Source organism: Harpia harpyja, chromosome 7 (genome assembly GCF_026419915.1).
Source record: "Harpia harpyja isolate bHarHar1 chromosome 7, bHarHar1 primary haplotype, whole genome shotgun sequence".
NCBI classification, from domain to species: Eukaryota; Metazoa; Chordata; class Aves; order Accipitriformes; family Accipitridae; genus Harpia; species Harpia harpyja.
The window spans coordinates 29,657,605-29,676,721 of NC_068946.1; the positions used below are offsets into that span (position 1 = coordinate 29,657,605).

General features: G+C 35.9%; 1 protein-coding gene across 6 annotated transcripts in view; it reads left to right on the plus strand.

The window, feature by feature from the left end:
* The window catches only part of PDE1A (phosphodiesterase 1A), a 233,284-nt gene that overhangs the window by 150,197 nt on the left and 63,970 nt on the right, over window positions 1–19,117 (plus strand). The window lies entirely within an intron of this gene.

The window sequence follows — 19,117 nt, forward strand, 5'->3', positions numbered from 1 at the left end:
TGCAAATAGCTCTTACTAGGTGGTCCAAGCTTAAAATACAGAATTTGTCACCCTTTGATGGAGCTGAAAACATGTCCACAGCAGTTTAAAATAATGGTGATAATAATTTATTGATTATCTATAACAGGAAATTTAGATTTGTTAAAAGGAACATGAATAGGAACTCAAAAGGTTATTTATTTTCTTTATGAACTTTTACATACATGATTTTTGTTCTTCCTTCTCTGTTGATGCTTTACTACCTCCTCCTCTCTGAAAAGAGGAATCAATTACCTTAAGTATGCAAATGAAGAAGCTACAGAATCAGGAATTAATATGCTTATTTTCATAGCTGGACATCCTGGTTCTTATTCCATGCTGGTGTCCTAGTCTGAGCGGCCATGAGCAAACCAGATTATAAAATCATTGAGGCTAGGAACTAGGACCAGACTGTTGTTTGTTGTTGGGCTGCTGAGAGTTTCCTTGATAAAACAGACATTCAGGAATTGGCTGATACATACTTACGTCAGCTAAGCAGAGGTCTAATGTACTTACTGATTTAGAGAACCAGAACAATTCTTATCAGATGGCCCAGAGGCTGAAACACGTAAGAATCAACTGCTGAAGACATGAAGCTGTTCTGTCATGTACCACTGTGAACATGCAGAAAGAAAGAAAGTGACTGCAAAATGCTTCCACTGTTCTGTGCTCTACTGATAAGAGGTTTTTGACAAAATACAGGCTTGCTTTTCATAAGAAGATGCCAATTATTCAAACCCCAAAGCTTTTCTGATACTGTATAATTTTCACTGACGTTTTGGTTGAGAAAAAGATCCATACTGATAGCCTACTTGAAAAAATCTACATTATTCAGAAACAGCTTTTTTGTTTACTTTCTGGGATATATTGAAAGGTCTGAGGAAGTTCTTGTGCTTTTGTTTACTGTGTTAAGTAATATAAATGCCTATAGCATTAAATGTAAACATAAATGTCAAATATTGAGATTATGTCAAATCTGAATGTGGAATAGAACATGTGACTTTAGGAGAACCACTGTAACATATTGGTTTACTGTGATTACTACAAAATTAGACTTTCTTATTTTAAATTTTCGAATGATAGCTAAATCTACCAGCTAAATAAAAAACGTCCAGTTCTATAGGAGGATGCTGTAAATGATACAGCAGATCACGTAATTATACTGTCTAATCCAACAGTAGAGAAACTGCAGGGACTTTTTTTTATTAATAGAGAGAACACACTACCATGAATCCATCTTACAACAGTGTTTATCTTTTTAACAATTATGAGCAGCTAGTTAAATGCAATGACAGGTCTAATAAATGAAGATTCTATAGGCGTTGTGAATAGGATTATCGTGATATATTTATCTTAGTTTCTTTTTAAAACTCAAAATCTCTGAAAGGTCTGAAAAAACCTCTTAACTGACTTTTATGGGGTTCCTATAATCCTATTTATAAAAGAAAAGTTTCCATGTTCATTCACTGATGTAGGTCTACAAAACACTGTTTAAAGATTTTTCTGTTTGAATAAGATTTATGAGACAATATGTTTTGGAAAAGTGCCACAGTTTTACAAATGTGGGATTGGGAAGTGCTGACAAGATTCAGAAAGGCAAATCAAAAACTGCCTTATTCATCACAAGAAAACATTGGAGCAAATCTGAAGAAAAAGTAATTGTAATTTCCAAAACAGACCTAGGCCTAATGTGTTAAATTTACAGTGTTATAAGGGATGCTAATGAAAAACACAGTGATGCTTAAGGTAGCATTTATTCCACCACCGTCAAAGAAAGCAAAATTTGGATTGCTTTATAGGACACCTAAAATTAGTAGTTTAAGACATAATTTTTAAGCCTTCTGCTAGTAGAAATCTGGTGGAGTTAAATGGAGTGTGCATAAAAGGATTGCAAGATTAAATAATTATTTTGTTAAAGATGATGTGTTTTCCTCGTAGACTATTTCATGCCATTTCAAAATCATTCTGCCATGTACCCAATTTATAATTTGGAGCTTGGAAGAGGCTACATTGCTGGACTGCCCCCCCCCAGCATTGCAACAGAAACCAGCTATCGTGATCAAGTCAATTCTTGGTATGTAACAAGAATAGCGGTGAGGAAAGGAAAGGTTGTTCTCAATGAAGTTTAGTGCTAAGTCACAAGTTCCAATAATCTGGATATGTAGATGTGGATATAGTAAGAGACAGCTTGGTACTTGTGTTGTTTGAGAAATGCTTGTATAATGAATCCTTCTATGCGTGGGAGAGCTGTTCTGTCTCGCGAGTCCCTGAGTCCCACCTTGCTGACACCAGTCGCTTGGCTGAGATGCCTGCTTCTTTGGCTCTGTGGGACACCAGTGTAGCTCTGCTTGTGCTGGGGATTTCCAAAAGAGTCCATCTTGAATTCTTTGTCAGCTAGGCCTGTAGTGAAAAGAAGATATACTACAGGATTTACTATCTCAAACCGATATAATTTATGATTTTATGTATTTTCAGGACTGAAAGGTTGCTGGAGAGCATTGCAAATAAATTAAGTGCATTTGAAGAAAGAATTGTGCTTCATTGGTGACAGCAGTAAAATATCTTTCATGAACTGTTAATCCATATATCTTTATTACATGCATGAGGTATTCATGTATTTCTAAACAGCTCTTCTTATCTGTCTTCATAATTGAAGTTGTTCAATGGCTTTGTAACGAAACTTTGAATATATGCTGAACTAAAAAAAAATTAGTGCAGATGATCTTCACATAGAAAGCACTGATTTTGTTTCTTCATGCCATACACCAAAATGCATCAGAAAACACATGTGCTCATGTAAACTGATATAACTCCACTGTGTTCTGTGAGATTCATGCCAACTGAAATTCTGACCTGTGATGACTAACACTGTTACTGACATCAGCATTATATTGCAGAGTGCTGAAGGTCTAGGAAAGAGTTGCCTTCAGTTTTAGAGAACATACGATGTTTCATATTTACTTGCTTTGCATCAATTAAATATTGAAAATAAATACCTGTATTGTCATTAGAACAGGACTCACAAGAATAATCTGTCGGAGGCTGCCTTGCCTAGTGACCTGACCATTATATACTTGCAAGTGTGTTTCTTTCATATTGTTGTAGATAAACATTTGAAAAAATTTGATCAACTCATACATCTAAACTTAAACTGTAGCTGTGTATTAATAAAATTCCTTGCTATGTGGGCTATACAGCTATGTGTAGTATATTTTGTAGATGAGAGGCAAGGTGAGGGAAAAGGCCCTCTTAATGCTGCTCCTCCTCATCTCTTTGGCATGTGTGTCAGAGTGCAAGGAGATGAATGGCAGGGGAGAAAAAAACCCAAACCAAACCACTAAGAAACAAAACTGGAAAGGACCACACTCAGTTTAGAGCAAAAATATTGAGGGACCTAAGTGAAGGAAGGCCTGTAGGGGCAATGTTTGTGTTTTACATGCCTGGCCCCAAGATTAGAGGGAATGCTAAGTAGGTTAAGGATCATGACTAGAACATGGAAGTGGACAGCGGGGAATGCGTGAGGAATACACGAAGAGAGCAGGGAAGTGCCTGTGTTCGGTCAGAGGTGGAGACAACATGGAATGAATGGAAAGACGAATAACAAAGCAGAGGAAAAGATACAGGTTTTATTGTTGTAGTCGTTGCACTTGCATTTTTGTATCTTTGGGCTAGATTGAACAATGAGTACTGGTGTTTAAAAAAATCGGAATCACTTTACTCAGTAGCTTTCATAGGCTTCTGAAAGAAAAGGGTCTGCAGGTGCACAATGCAGTTAGACATGTGAGGTTGATGTAATTAATGAAAAAGAATTGCAGCCTGGATTTTCAGCCTTAAAATGTTAGGATAGTCTGCTTGTAACCAGAGGTGATAAGCCACAGGGGTAAAACTCAGAAATCTGCCTCACAAAGGAGTTATTCCTATGATTAAATTACATATTGTCAGATTTGGGGGCTCACATCAATCTATGATCAAATATGTATCTGCATGTCAAGCTATTCTGCCTCTGAGGGGAATTAATTAATTCCTCCTACTGCAAAAATAATTGAAATCCATGTCAGACAACTAGATAGTATAAATGAGGTTGTGAAAATTTAGTAAATTTTTATGTCATTTCTGTAATCATGTTTGTGGTTGAGGTGCCAAGATCTCTTTTTTCAATATATCAGAATCTAGCAGAATAGCTGTGGTTGAGTAAGCCCCTCCAACTCTGTTAGCACAAAATAATTAGATCTTTTTTTGATTAATCCTCTTTGAGAGTTATTGTTTTCATTTTGTGAGATCAATTTTGAAAAGGTTTATTTCTTTGTACTGTAAGAATATCTTACTCCACTGTTTTGTGTTTGTTCATTTAATGGTGCTCCCATTTGAACTTTAGTAAGAGTATTCCAGAAAAGAGTCTGAGATTAACTGTTCTGGATTAAAATTTAAACTAAATGCAGCTGACGTGACCTCAAAATAATAATCATAGTGAATGAAAAGCTTAAACAAGTATTTATATACTAGTACATTTTGAAAACAAGAGTAGAAACCAGTCATTTTATGGCAAAGCATCCTTTAAATTACTCCCTGGATTAACTTCACTTTAAATCCGATTCACCGTTATACAAATGCCTTTCTTTAATACCTGATCTAGGATCTACAGGAGGAAAATTATTACATTGATTTTACTTACATTTCTTCTTCATGTAAAATACATTAACATGTATCCAACAGTAGAATATTAGCAGTATTTTAAGATATATGCTGATCTATGCAAAGTTAGAATCACATTTGTCAGACAGCAAATTTCAAAGATAATAAAAACTGAAGATTAATAGAAAAATTATACAGAATACTTATAGTCCTTTATTCTCCAAACAGTTATGGCATGGATCATATCTTTTTCTTTTGGGTGCACATATACCTACTTTTTCGTAACTATTAGCTCTTCCCGCATATCTCACTTTAATTTCACATTATTGAGCCTTGGGCAAGTTTCTTCGTAAAAGTACATTAAAAATGTTGCTAGTTTAGTTACTGTATTAAATGTCAGTGTCTTTACTCTGGCTTGTTCACATTTCATTCATATTCCTTGGCTGACTATGATAGAGGAGGGCTTTAACCTGACTTTCTTGCATACTCTCAGTTCATCAATCAGGCATTTCAGCACAGGTTTCCTAAAAAGGAAGCAAATCCATCTTTTAACAACTGTTGCATTTGCCTTAAATGTTAAAAAGCTAGATTTAGATCTCTTCATTGCTTGATTTGGTCCCCCAGCCTCATGGTGAGTGCACCTTTTCTACTTCAATGTGTATTTAGTTTATTTATATATGGGAATACCTCTAATAACTTTGGCACTACAAAGCTTTTAATAAGCTGGAGCAAAGTTTCCAGCTATGTATTTACCTTCCTGTTGAGTGTTTTGCAATCCTTTTGCTTCTCCATAATTTTTTTTTTGAGATGTATCCCTGCTATGGTAGGAAATGTGGTTGGTTTTTTTCTCTCTCTTTCTTTGTGTGCATATTACTGCATGACGTGGTATTCTCTGGCCAATGTTAACACTGAAATCTCTGACACATCTTTCAGAATTACATCCCTGAATCCTTGAATCAACTTAAAAATCGCTAGAGTCCACAAGTTCCTTTAATGTTCCTTACAATTGAATTTCTAGTCATCGATAATCATAAAATATGGCATTAAGAAAACCTCCAAACCCACAGAAATAATGAGCTGAGATAGATATAAAATAGCTTAGAAGACTCACTTCCTAGTATGGTCAAATATAGTGTTATTGAACATTGCATAGCAGATAGCCAGCCAGCGTCCTGACCCTGGTATTCAAGCCATATAAGCACATAGGCAGTCTTCAGCAGTTACTGTTATTTGCTGACCTAGGAAAGGGTGGTGGCTGTCCAAAAAGGTGATATCCATTTGATTCACTGTCATTTTCACATTATCTTTCCAGAGAGAAATTGCACTCTAACGTGACTATTCTCAATCTGTAATGGCAATAAAATCTGAGAGACTTTTTATCCCAATGATCACAATCAAACAGGCTGTAAACACTCTCATTAACCCTGGCTGTTATTTTTGTCGTTTGCTTGATCAAGGCACACATGCAAAACCACATTCACCAGAACTGAACTGTGAATTAGCATTGCACTTGCTTTTCCTTTCACCATTATCCATTCAAGAACGTCCTGCATTGCATGCTCAAGACATTATGTAGATATCTGCAGGTGAAAGCAATATATTGACAGGAGACTACTGAACAACGCACTTTCTCGTTTGCATTAATTTTATGAAATTTAACTCCTGTATACTTTGCTCTAGTATTTCTCTATGGTCTTTATTCAGGTAAGCACTCACTCTGGATCAGTGCCTGGATTGATCACTACTATATTAAAGCTGGCTTGTTTTTCTTGGGCAAACTACTGCCTTACTTCTCTGACTAATGTTATTTTAGATCAAAGTGAATAATTTGATTTCAAAACTGAGGATTCCAATAAAAAATATGCTGCAATAGGACAATCAGAAAAGCAATGGAAAACAAAACAAGATATTGTTTGAGAATATGACAGAAATCACAGCATGTAGTTACACTTTCTAACAAACTGTTTCACTGCCTAGTTTGATTTTTTACACACACAAGCTTTTCCTAAATCCTTAGTAAGTGTGTAAACAAACATTATCTTATAACATTGAATCAAGAATTTACTAGTGTTCTATTTTGAAATTAAAATATAACCAGGTTCTTACTTGAAAGGAATGTCCAGGCTTTGCAGAGAGACTGAAGAATAGTGATTCATTCAGTAAAGCTATGAAAACTGAAGCAGAATTTAGCAATTTATGTTAGTTATGGCCATAAGAGAGGTGAACTTTTCAGGTTAGATTTCATGTCCTAGAGGAGTACATTTAGGGATATTGTACTGTCATCATGTTACAGAATTCAGATTTTTAGTTTCTGAGTCCTAGAAAGGCACAGACATTAAGAACAGAATTTTATGTTATTAAAAGCTGGTTTTGAAATTTTCTTATAAACCACTGCTTGCCTAGAAGCCCAGTAATTTTGCAGCTGAAAGCTCTTTCTGGTATAGTATTTGTGTAGATAACAAATAGAACATCTCTAAGCAATTTCACAAGTAATTAAATATAGCTGGAATAATTTAGTTATGTGGTTCATTTTGAAATCAGTGTAGGGCTTTTTTTAGAAAGTAATGGAGCAGTGTATTATTTAGCAACTAAGACAGAACAGTCATTGTGTTGGACAGAAAGCCTGAGAATTATTTTTTGTGGGGTTTTTTTTGCTTTTTTTTTTTTGCTGTAAAAACACAAGAGGTGCTTTATATGGCACAGTCCACATACTTTGCCTTAGGAAAGGATGCTGGATCTGATGCTTTAGTTAGCAGGGCCAGTTGTACAATGGTGTAGTGCCTTAGAACTGAGTGATAATTAATTAAAGAACATTCTTTCTAAAATAGAGAAGCAAACGCGTCTCTTCTGTAGGAAACATGACACATTCTGAAAAATTCTGCTGCAATCCATTTGGGCTGAGGGATGTCTTTTGTGTTATGTTTTCTTTCACCTGAACATACAGAGGTGTTTAGTAAAATGTTGTATGCTGCAAAATTCTTGATGAATGAGTGTTATTCTGATCATGAATATTCTCTGAATATTGATTGTCATGATCAGTTTGAGCACTAGGTTCTGAATTTTCAATCTAGCCTGCTTATAATACATGTAAAGGGTATATGAATAGGCAAATTACAGTCAGCTACATATATGATGAGCAACAAAAGATAATATCTTGTAGGTGAATTGCAGTCTATGTTTGCTAAATGTTCTGTTTAAACAAAGCAAGACAGTTGCTTTTTTTAAAAAAAGCAACACTTTTGGTGATAGATTCTGGACTATACCTTCTGAGGGTTGCTCCACTTCAAACCTGGAACATCAACAAACTGGAAGCTGTGAAAATATTGTCACTTTTTAGTGAATAGGCTGATAATCAGGTTGGTTTAATAGCATGTTTTCAAATCAGGCAAGACAATGTGAACAGCAGTTGGAGTTAGTACATCTTATCGGGACAGATGAGTTAAAGCACTTTGTGGGATGTGTAAGAACAGAGGCCCAAACTCATGGAAGTCCTGAGTGCAGTAGAAAAAAACCTAGGCAATTCTGTGGTAGGGGTAGTGGCTTGTCCCACCATGGTGTCCTCTAGATTAGAGCAACGCTGCAGTTTGCTACTTTCTGCACGATGCTTTCACAGTCTATTAGTCTGTTTTTATTAAATGTGGAAGGAATAGGGGAAACTCTTACGGGTAGCATGAATTAAGGCAAAGGAAACACCAGCAAGTAAGGAACAGCCTCTAGCCCAGTTTACCTTCCCAGACTTACAAAACCTGAACCCTGTATGTTGAGGTGCCAGGCCCTTTGCAGGCTGAGGAAAATGGCAGCTATATAGCAGGCATTGACAACAAATGATTTTTTATTTGGTTTGCTACAATTCCTGTCACAACTGTTTCGAGAACCAAAACTAATATGCATATAGCCCATATATACTATATGCTAGATAATGGGTTTAACATGATATTGTTCAAGAATAACTTTTGGGGAAATATTCTTCCTGGTGAGCTCCAGGGACTTGTTTCTGTTTAATTCTACTCATCCTGAAGTATTCAAAGATGGAGCTATTCAAGGAATAGTGAATTTCAGTTTCTTACCTGACCTTAATTCAAACTTAGTTTCTCATGTAGACAAATCCCAGATCAAGCTCACATATGTAAATAAGAAGTCATGTTACATTTCATCCCGTTTATGATCATCCTTAAAGAATATAAGGGAATAGTTTACCCGCTTGATTCTTTCCTCTTTTAAACATTTATACAGCTCTCAAGTGTGTTTAAGCTTTTCTAATGTTCCACTTCTCATTACCAAGACCTACTTTGAAGTACTTTTATTTGGCAATTCTTCAGCAGAACATTTATTTTTAACAATTCCAAATGCCAGAAGTTAGTTTCACACATAACACACAGTGCTGGATTCTAGCATCTCCTAATTTTTTCCTTTTTCTTCATTTTAATTGCAGTATTGCAATTTTAAATAAAAGCCCTATTCATATTTTTACATTGTCATATACATTACATGTACTATATCCTTTCTTCAGTACCACTGAGATGGTAATGATTTTACAGCAAAATTGTGCTGTAATTACTACAGCTGTTGTGCTAAAGCATTTATGTCTTGCTCTGTCTTTTGAGTGAAAAATTCTTTTAGTGAAAATAGATTTGTTGAAGCTGTTATTCAGTAAAAAAGACGTGAATTAAGGTGGTGGTATTTTTTCTAAAACATTTTAGGCAGACTAAGGTAACTCTTAAATTATTTTAATATTTTATTCAATAGTCCATAATAGTTCATAATGCAAATGTTTGTATTTTTTACATTTCGTAATTTTATCGTGAGAAATATTGCAACAAATAAAGTATATCTTTGTTCCTCAGAACCCATGATACACTTTAAAAACAAAACTCAGGATAAATTTGCTCTGTTATCCCATATGGAGGGTGTGATTATATATTAAAAGTGTAACTTTTATATTCTGGTACTTCAAGTGTTTAATTATAAGTAGGAAAGTAGGACTTCTAAACCAAATGACAAGTTAGAGCTTGGATTGAAGTAGGATTATCTTGGTTGTTATGTTGGTTGTTATATTGACCTGTTAGGCCAGCTGAACCAACTGCCCTGATTCATCTGATAGCATAACTGCACATACACGTGACCCCAATTTTGTTCTGTGGAAAGAGTTCGGTAGAAATCCCCCTACCGTAAAATATCTTGAAGGTGAATCAGGTTGTTTTGGCAGTATCAGGCTGAAGGCATATTGTTACACATGCGTTTGTGCTGTCAGATATGGGCGGGCAATAATTTCTAGAAAAAAGGGGATGGAATGGGGCACAGAGAGATAGCTGGGGCACGACGTCTGACCATGTTCTTAGACTCAATACGAGGGACTGCCATTTCAAAAAACTTTTCTTCTGTAATATGTTTTTATATAGGTCCTTCTGTAACCTCTGTTCACTTAATGTAACATCGATGATAAGTATGTATGTTGAAAGAAATGGAATGGAAGATGGCATACTAAGCAACCAAATGGTACTATATTTCATGCTCTGCCCATGGAAGTCAACAGGTCAGAAAAAAATATAAAATCATTTGTAAATAAGCACAGGGGACCCAGATTACTTATCAGGACCCAGATTCTACAGCTTGATGTCTCAAAAAATCTGTAACTATTAATTAAACAAATTTAAAAGTTGCCAGAAGTGTTAGCTGTAAATGTTTAGCCACATTTATATATGTTGACCTGTGGTATGCAGCAAGGAAATTTTGTCCTGGTTCTAATTTCTATCTTGGGGAAATCAAAATGTTAATTATATACAGAATATATACTATTTAATGTAGTTTGGTTCCACAGTGAAATCGCAGAACAAAGTGTCATTATTTTAATGTTAATGAAGGACATTTCCTGGGTTGTTTGCTTATATGGGACTTTATCAAGTAGAGGAAAGGATACTCGTGGTAGGTGTCATAGATGAAGATTCTTTGATCATTGGGCAATGATGTTATTTTTAGTGCCAAACACTTACCAATCTTCTGTCCTTAAGAATTGCAGAAATTGCACCAAAAATGCTTTCAAAAGCCTTCACAATGACAGCAATGTATTTTCTTAGTAGTAGTCTAGAAAATATTTTCAGTACAAAGTTACTAGTTGTGGTTAATGCAGTCTTAATTGAAAGAACATCAGCTGACTTTTTATACGATAGCTTGTTCCTAATGTTTCTAAAAGGACTTCCTACCTCTTTGCATGCTGTTTTCAAAGGATGAGTATCAACATTTGTTAACCCAGATTTTCTGGTCCTAAGGAATGAAGGAGATATTCGGCATGTTGATTCAGGATGGGTATACCAATGACTTCAGGGTGAATGAGAGGAGAGACAGAATATAAGAAAGAGTAATGAAAGATCCATTTCCAAAACCATATCATTCTGTGATAATTGATAACACACCACTCCATGGGAAGATTCTATCTCATCTATGAGTTTCAAGAGTAGCTAAAGCAAAATGTAGTTTCCAGCAGTACTAGGCAGCAGAGGGAACATGGGAGGGAAAAGACAAACATTTTCAGACCATTCAATTTAACTGGTTGCTGACAAGAGAGACTCCATTTGCTGGGTTATGTGATGAGATCAAATATTTAGTGCATCACAATCATATTAAAACAGTCTGGATCATGTGAAGGGGAAAGGGATTGTGCCATAATACTGTCATCTGGAGACATGCTTTCTAGCAGGAACTCTTTTAAAACAGCAAACATCTCCCATCACTCTGTGACCATCCCTGGGGCAGAAGTAGGTCATGATCTTTTTTACAAGTATGGGAGATGCAACAAGTTGGGAGATGCAGTTGTGATGATCGGGAGTTGTGAGGTAGGGCTAAGGGAGTTCCTTGGAAGCACAGACAGTGAGATGTGCCAGGCCTGTGCTCCTCTGTTAATTTCCAGCGGTGCAGAGGTTTGGATACAAGTTTCTTCCTGGAATGTAGAGGCAACATTCAAATGTGAGTGTGAGGGAATCTATTTAGAAATATCTTCCTTCTGCCATGGAATATTTTTTCTTTAAATAATGGAGGGGACTGCTTTGGAAGACTTAGAGGCTTAATTTCTGCCATTTAGCAGCTTCTTTAATCACTGTGCTCAAAACTGCTGTCTGCAGAAAAAATAAAGCTTTTTAAACAGCTATGGGGAATAAGTGCTATGTGCCTTTTCTGAGTGTTTATTGCATTAGCTCCAGCAAGTAAGACATACTGTAAGTCTTCTGTCATCTTCAAGCATGATTTTTGGCAGGTGATGAGTTTACATTTGATTTCCCAGATTGTTGTTGATAGTCAATTTAGCTAGATTATGATGAAGACTTTGAGACATACAGACTGTTCAAGTATTTGGCAACTTCAAGATGAAATAGTTTTAGCTAGCATTCTATATAATGTATATACAATTCAGGGGAACCTTATAGATCAAATGTCAACCTTCAGACAAAAATAAATATTCAGAAAAAGCCATTAGAAGGACAGTTTGCAATTTACAAATCAGTCCTATAGATTGTGCATTATTTGTCTTTGATTTCATGGATTGATTGTGAAATGGGAATATCAGATAATGGAAATGGACACCGAGGCAATAGAAACACTCAGACTTTAGGGTAAAGAAAGACTAGTTGGTTACTTGTTGGATCTAGCAGAAGACAGACAAAACACCTGAATGTATGTACATAGTAAGTAATTTGAAGTTTTCATTAAGCTTCAACCTGGAAAGCAATTTAACAGAGGAACCAAAGTAGCATTGATGATGGTTCATTAGCAGAAGTGAGAGAAAAGTTTGAAAGACACTTAAAGCTTGGCTGAAACACCTTTCATTCTGTATCTTGCGTGTGCACAAAGGAAGGTGAGAGAAATTCTCATGTGTGAGAATTTGTGCTGATGACATACATCGACTCTAACAGTGAAAGTTACTTTCGGGGAAGGATGAGTAACCAGGGGTGGTGACAGAGACAGCAGGGAAGAGCAGCAGCAACAGGATCCCAACCCTCCTCCTCTGGGCTGTCTGTCCAGAGCGGCAGGTGGTGATGATGGAGATGATGGTGAAAGGTTACAGAGCTGCAAATAGCAGACCTTTAGTGTTACTGAGATTAAGACACTAAGGCTTCTCAGGCACTTGCAATTTGTTTGATCAGGTTTGTTGAGAATTATGCAAAAATTCAAAAATGCTTTAGAGAGCTTGGATCAGTTTATGGTTTCAGGTGGAAGCCGTAAGACTCCATGGCTTTCTGTGATTTCAGCTGGGTGCTAAAGAAAGCTTAGGAATTTTGACTAAATTTTTATTAAGCCTTTAAACACACTTGAACCTGTTACTAAATGAGACCCAAAGATAATATTTATAAAGTATTACAGTGCTAAATAATACATTTATAGGAAGAGTAAGGTAAAATGAATTGAAGCCTAATAGAGAATGCCTGCTTAAAGGAAAACCACTTCATCTTGCTTAAACACGATCAATGTTTAAACAGCCAAGGCAATTCTATCACCATGAAAATGCAGAGTTTTTTCATTAAGAAAGTGTAAATTTCAGTGTGTGTCATATAGCTGCACAACTTCTATTTTAATACTTCAATATGGGATTGAAGTTTTGGTGTATCAAAATGTTGGCTGAATTAGCAGCATATTCAATATTTATTTTCTAGTGACTGAATCATAATTACAGATCAGTGTGTACCACTCATATGCTTAAAATAATCATGAAATGAATGTGATTCGTGAAACCCTTAGCAACCACAAGGTTTCCTGTGCATATGCTCAGACACAGCAGTGACTGAGGAGTAATTTCATAAAACACATTTGCAGCCATGAAAATGTGATATACCTTTCTTGCATTTCTCAGTATCAGAATTTATTGAGAGACAGCACCTCTAATTAGAAGAAATATTAGGTAACTGCGTTTGAAACTGCATTTTTTATGGTTTCAGGGAACTGAAACGCACATCAAGGTCTGAGTCAAGAGCTGTTGGTTCTAATCCTTGCTCTCCATTGATATGCTGGCCTTGCCTTGACTGGCAAAATGTCCCTGTATCATCATGTTTTTCCCTACCATAGTGTACAAAACCCTGAAGTAAAGGTTAGCCATTTTGAAGCCATATTAGTTGGCCACTTTGTAACTGTAGGTAGGAGCAAGGGAACAGGCGTGGCTACCCAAAGGGATCACTCTAAAATCTTTATTACCATATTCTGGGTATTTCTCCAGTATCTCTCATCCATTTGTATGATCAGGTCTAACCTTTATAGCCATGTATTACAAATATTACAACTGTATCTGGGATTTTCCTTTTTCATAGCAAGTATTTTTCTTCCATCTTGCAGAAAACACAAAAAAAGAATTATATCCTTTGTCATAATAAAAGATTTCTAGTAATCCATATATTATAACTTTTTACTTGAAAAAGTGAGAGCATGGACTTTGTGCATGGTTGATTTTTATTACCACAATTTATTTTTTATTTCTGATCTACATTATTTTAAAGTATTTGTTGGAGGGAATGGTGTATTTAGATAAAGATTTATTTTATATATGCATGTTCTTAATAGAAAAGTGTAGAATTCAAATGATACCAATTCACATAAAAATAATTGGAATTTGGACAATTAATGTAGGGAATTTTGGAATTCAGGTGAAATAGCAATATGTTCTATTTGTTGTGACTTTTCCAAGATGAAGTTTTGCTATTCCCATTTTAGATTTCTCCTAATTTAAATATTTTCCTGAATCTCAAATGTGTAGGTTTGTAAACAAACCTGGATTCTGGGATTGGGCTGTTTTAAATAGATGAACTTAACTTCCCTTTGTTAATGATTTGGGATTGCTGGATATTGGCCCTTTTCCAGAGTTTTCATGTTTGAGTGAGGATGTAACTTCTGCCTTTGAAACCTTGGGAACTATTGGGTGAGCAATGCTTTCTACAGGTTGTGAAAATTATTCAACTGATTATTACAAGAATCACTACGGGTAGCAAAACTGGTTTCCAGTTTTAATTCTAAATAGTTTTAGACAAAAATTTCCCACTTCCCCAAAGTTTTTAAAATCTAGTGGTGCTTGAACTGTAACTAACCATATTGTCAGAACACGGTTACTCTCCTCCTCTTTACTTTTAATTTCACATTACATGTCAGCCCATTTTTAGTTTGTAATGTTCATTTAGAGGGTCAAATCTCTTGTATAATAAAGACTATAATTATCCACTTTATTTTCTTATTTAATATTAAATAGTCCAAACAAAACATGAAACAATTGTTTACAGAAAATAATAATTTTTTTCTGTCCTTAAACTTTTTAACACATTGTCACTATTTGCTCATAATCTTTTCAAGGAATTAATACATTTGGCACACAGCTAGGCTTTTCTCAGCTAGTTCATGGGAACATAATGATTTACAACTTGCAACTGGAGTTGACTTAACCAACACCGATAATTTTTAAACTGGCATTTTGATTATTGAATATTAATATGAATATTTCTCTGTAATTAGCATTAGCATGTGTTTATTATTTTCAAAGAACTACCCATGTGTTCATTGCCCATCTTCAACAGTGACTTCCATTAATTTCAAAATGTAATAGGAAGCAGGGTGAGTTTACAGTTTACTTTTTACAGTTTATTTCACTTCCCTTTTAATAGGATCTGTGGCAAAAGCCAGCTTTTTTTGTACGAAGTTTCCAAAACAGTTTTAAGTGAAGTCCAGATGTGTAAGTTAGAAAGCTGTTTCTTTGCAGTGCTTGATGGTGGAGGGACTCAGCAGATAAAGGCAGTCTTTGGGAAAGCAGACACAGGGTCTTTTTCTCAGGTTCAGAAGTTAACTTCAGGCTGAATTTTCCTCTTCTAGTTCTTGAAGACTGTTAAGCTGAACCTTTAAATCTCACTTATTCTCTAGTGATCACTGCTAATTTATTTTCCCTTGGAAAAGGAAGAGGCAGTCTTTAAAATCTGAAATTATCCAACTCGTCTGCCTCTCTACCTTACAATCTCCCTTCTAAAGTAATCCCACCTTTCTTTGTTATCTTTTTAATGTGTGTTTAGGACAATTATTCAGTATTTCCAAACAGATTTCTCTTGTTGAACTTTGCTTGATTCCATGGAAGAAAACATTTTCTTATGATGACATTGCAAAAAGTCTTTTTTAATCACTGATTCCTTATCTTCCTTTTTTTTTCTGTAGTTACTGAAACTGTCATAGGAAGCCTTCTCAAATAACCTAAAATCTATCCTCAGTTAATTTGGTACAACCCCTGAAAGTTACAGTAGATTTATCAAAACTTTAATTCAAACATGGGAGAATTTTAACGAGGAAGGAGGGAACAATTGAGTCACCGTTTTGATATTGTTAATCAAGAACATGTTATTTCGGCTCCTAGTAAAATCTTCGTTTTCTCCTGGTTTGCTGAGTGGGCCTCAAAGCTTATTGCCTACAGTTGGACATAGGCATGAGCTGCAAGGGGAGGTGAGGACCGGGGAAACACTGGTCCTGGTAACCTCACAGACGGCACTGTTAAAGATAGGTAAGAGCAGAACACATTGGATTGTCTGTAAAAGCCCTTAATACCACAGCGCTGTTAATGGTATTTACCCAATGTGACAGAAGATGGTTCTCCACCCTAATCCCTTTATTAATTGCAGATGTCTCTTTCTCCCTTACAAACTGGGGCAGCTAGTTTTAAAATGTAGGTTTCAGTTGTCCTGAGAGAAAGAATCTGTTTCTTTTTCTCTATAAATCTCTTTCTCTCGTGTTGTGTCATATTAACTCTGCATACAATTTTCTTTGCACCTTAAAACAGTTCAAACAGTCCATTATTCTATTTCACAAAACAGCCCCTCTGTTTTTTTCTTGTTGCTGTCTATTATTTCTTAGTAGCACAGTTCACAGGCAGGGTAATACAATTAGCTCCAATTTTAAGTAGCATTTCAGGTTTTCTAATGGCATTTCTCATGTTTGCTTTCAATTTGTCACACTTAATTAAAAGAAAACAAACAAATAAATAAAAATCCTGCCCAATACAGCTGGAGTAATAATTATTTTTTGTTACTTTTCCTTGTCCTTTTTACAATTTTCTTTTTCTTGTAGAATGCTGGGCTATGAGTATTTTAACACTTGTTGGTTTGTCTTATAAATTGGCGTATTTGTTCTTTACTAAAATGTTAGTTTCATTACTGACATGTCAGCTCTTAAACTCTGTGGCTATTTCACTTTAACACGTAATATGTTGAGTATATTCAGATCATTCATATACTGTTATAACCCACTTAATTTTGCTGCTTTGGAAGTCCATTCTTCTACCTTCTGGGGTAGACCTCATGATTATCACCTGACAAGTGTCTGATCAGCAACACTATGGAAGGATTTTATTGCTGTGTCCAGCTTCCTAGTGGGAAGTTGTACTGTAGATAGAGCCAGATTTTTCTTGGAAGTGAACAGCAAAGGTTGGGGGCCACTGGGCACAAGTTGCCACAAAGGACATTCCAGTTAGATATTGGGAAAAAACAATGCACCGTGAGGCTGGTTAAACATCGAAACTGGTTGCCCAGAGAGTTTGTGAAATCTCCATGCATTCAAAGCTCGCATGGAAATGCCTCTGAGAAATTTGATCTAACTCTGAAGTTATACCTAACTTTGAGGTTGGCCCTGCTTTGAGCAAGAGCTTGGATCAGGTGGAGGTACCTTCCAACCAAAATTATCCCGTGGTTCTGTGATAGATAGGTGCTGGGTCAGCTACAGACACTCTTGACATCTTCACAAAGCGTGGATGCATGAGATGACAAGGTCACTGGTCATCATGGAGTTATACGGATTTTGTCCTTTTGTGATTCTGTAACCTCTTCAGAATCACTTTAACTTTGCCTGAGCAGCTTTTCCAAATTGCCTGGTCTGTTATTGTGTTCTGCATTCCTCCTAGAATATGAACTATAACTGCAGGGCAAGTTACATCAGTTGACTGCCACCTATGCAGCAAGATACTGCAAGGTCATTGTGGCTTAAGGGCTCCCCCAGGGACTCCTTTCCTCCTGCAAGCGTAAAAATGGTTCCATGTATCTGTCATCTGGTCTATGCCCCAAGAAAATGTAGAACCACTGGAAATCGTAGGATTTGAAGCCATTTTGAGTGAATATTGTTCTACCATAGCCTGGTCCCCCACTGTGAAGTGTTGCGTTTCTAAATTCATTTATGCTTCCACTTTGGAAAGTGTGATTTGGAGACATGCTCAGTCAAACATGGAGGGAACAGTGCAAGTGGGAAAGCCACCCTGCGGCTATTTGCAGTAGTGGCGATGATGCTGCCAAACTCACCTGGGCATTTTGGTGTTGGTGCTCAGGAGGGGTTGTATGTGTGTTTGTGTGCGTTACTGAGGAGCAGACACCCCAGGAGAGTTACAGTGCTTGTGTTGGGTACTGCAAGGTGAGCATCTATGAATTAGCTTCTTCAGTCTGTAGGTACCTCTGAAGTGGAAGGAGTTACGCACTGGAACTGCCTCCCCATGCATAAGGTTATTTCTGTGCAGGAGATGCGCTCCCACAGTATTTAATCCACCCACTTCTCTGAGAAAAATTTTTAACACTAAATTTTCCATTCCACTGATATGCGATGCACTGTGTTATATACCAAGTAAATATGGTTGCTAAGAGCCTTACTTGTGTTATGTTCTATGCTAATTTGAGTTGAATTAAGGCTTTGAAGAACTGAGGAGGCTGGTCTTAAAACTTCATTTGCTAAAATTATCCTTGCAGGCTTCAACATAATTATACTTAGGCCAAATAAATATAAAGAAAAAACATGAAAGTGGTTTTATGACGGAACAGTACTTCACAAGTTGATGAGAGATTTGTTTTGAATATCACTGCATTTTTTTAATTCATACATTTTAATTAGTTCAAATCAAATATTGTATACGCCCACTAAAAAAATATATAGTATATATAACATATATAACATATTGTCTACTTTTATATATGCTTTTTCACATCATAAATATGATTTTTTCTGAAAGTAAAGCCAGCTTAGTGTTGATTCAATTTCAATCCACTTTTTAACTAAATGTTTGTTTCAATTTTTTCACATTTTGTACACATAAAAAAGATTATTTCATGAAAGTTATGTTAAAATAATGATGTATCTTTAATCACAGAAATCTTTATCTTACATGATACAAAACTGTAGATTATTTCAACTCAGAGATATAGCACAGAAAGAAGGAAAATACCCATACTTCTTTAAGTATCCATTTAGCTCTACACAGTTGCTGATAAGGTTTTCATTTCACTCCAGTGCTGTGACTACTCTGTACAGTTAAGTTGATCAGCGTCAGAAGTGTTCTTCTCATCGGAGAGTTTCGGAAAACTCTGGTATTCAAGGAGTATAAGTGTATTGCTACAGAGGCATGAGTTGATGCATTACAAAATCCCCTTTGGGCGTATCTGTGTTTGTAATGTAAAAGAAAGTTCTCAAAACTAAAAGTTAAAGCACACTTGGG